Source organism: Meleagris gallopavo, chromosome 30 (assembly GCF_000146605.3).
Source record: "Meleagris gallopavo isolate NT-WF06-2002-E0010 breed Aviagen turkey brand Nicholas breeding stock chromosome 30, Turkey_5.1, whole genome shotgun sequence".
Taxonomy (NCBI): Eukaryota; Metazoa; Chordata; class Aves; order Galliformes; family Phasianidae; genus Meleagris; species Meleagris gallopavo.
The window spans coordinates 2,100,567-2,101,407 of record NC_015040.2 but is presented as its reverse complement, the minus strand read 5'-3'; positions in this window follow the sequence as shown (position 1 = coordinate 2,101,407).

The window sequence follows — 841 nt, the reverse complement described above, 5'->3', positions numbered from 1 at the left end:
GATGCAGCGCCTGCAGCACGGACCCCTTCACCATCGAGTACCTCCTAGCAGCGCGGGCAGTGCGGGTCCCCCGCCCCAGCAGCACCCACGTACCCGGCCCGCAGCCCAGCCCGGGGACAAACCAGCACAGTCCTACATCGCGCTCATCTCCACCGCCATCCTTTCGTCCCCGGAGAAGAAGCTGCTGCTCTCTGATATCTACCAGTGGATCATGGATAAGTACCCCTACTTCAAGAACAAGGTGGGCGGGGAGGGGGGCTGGGGGGGCTCCTTGGGCTCCGAGTGCCGCGGTGGGGGTGGGACGGACTCACCGCGCGTCCGCTGGATCCGTCTGACACAGACGCGAGCGCCGGTTCAGGGCTGTGCTCAGGTCCCAGCTGGTGGATCCGTCCATTCCGATCCCAACTGATGGACGCCCTTCAGTCCCAGTTGGTGTCTCCATTAATTTTGGTCCCCACCAACCGCTGGCTCCGTTCATTCTGGTCCCGACCCACGGGCGCCCTTCGGTCCCAGCCGCTGCCTCCGTTTGCTCTGGTCCCACCCAACTGCTGGCTCCGCTCCTCCTGGTCCCACACGACGCCGCGGTTCGGTGCCAGCTCCACACCGTGGAGGTTTTGCTCCGTATGGGCTCTATGGGTTTTGCTCGATGTGGGCCGTGGGGTCTCCGGGGGGTTCTGACACCGCATCCCCAATGCAGGAGAAGAGCTGGCGGAACAGCGTCCGCCACAACCTGTCCCTTAACGAGTGCTTCGTTAAAGCCGGCCGCAGCGACAACGGCAAAGGCCACTTCTGGGCCATCCACCCCGCCAACCTGGAGGACTTCTCCAAAGGGGATTATCAC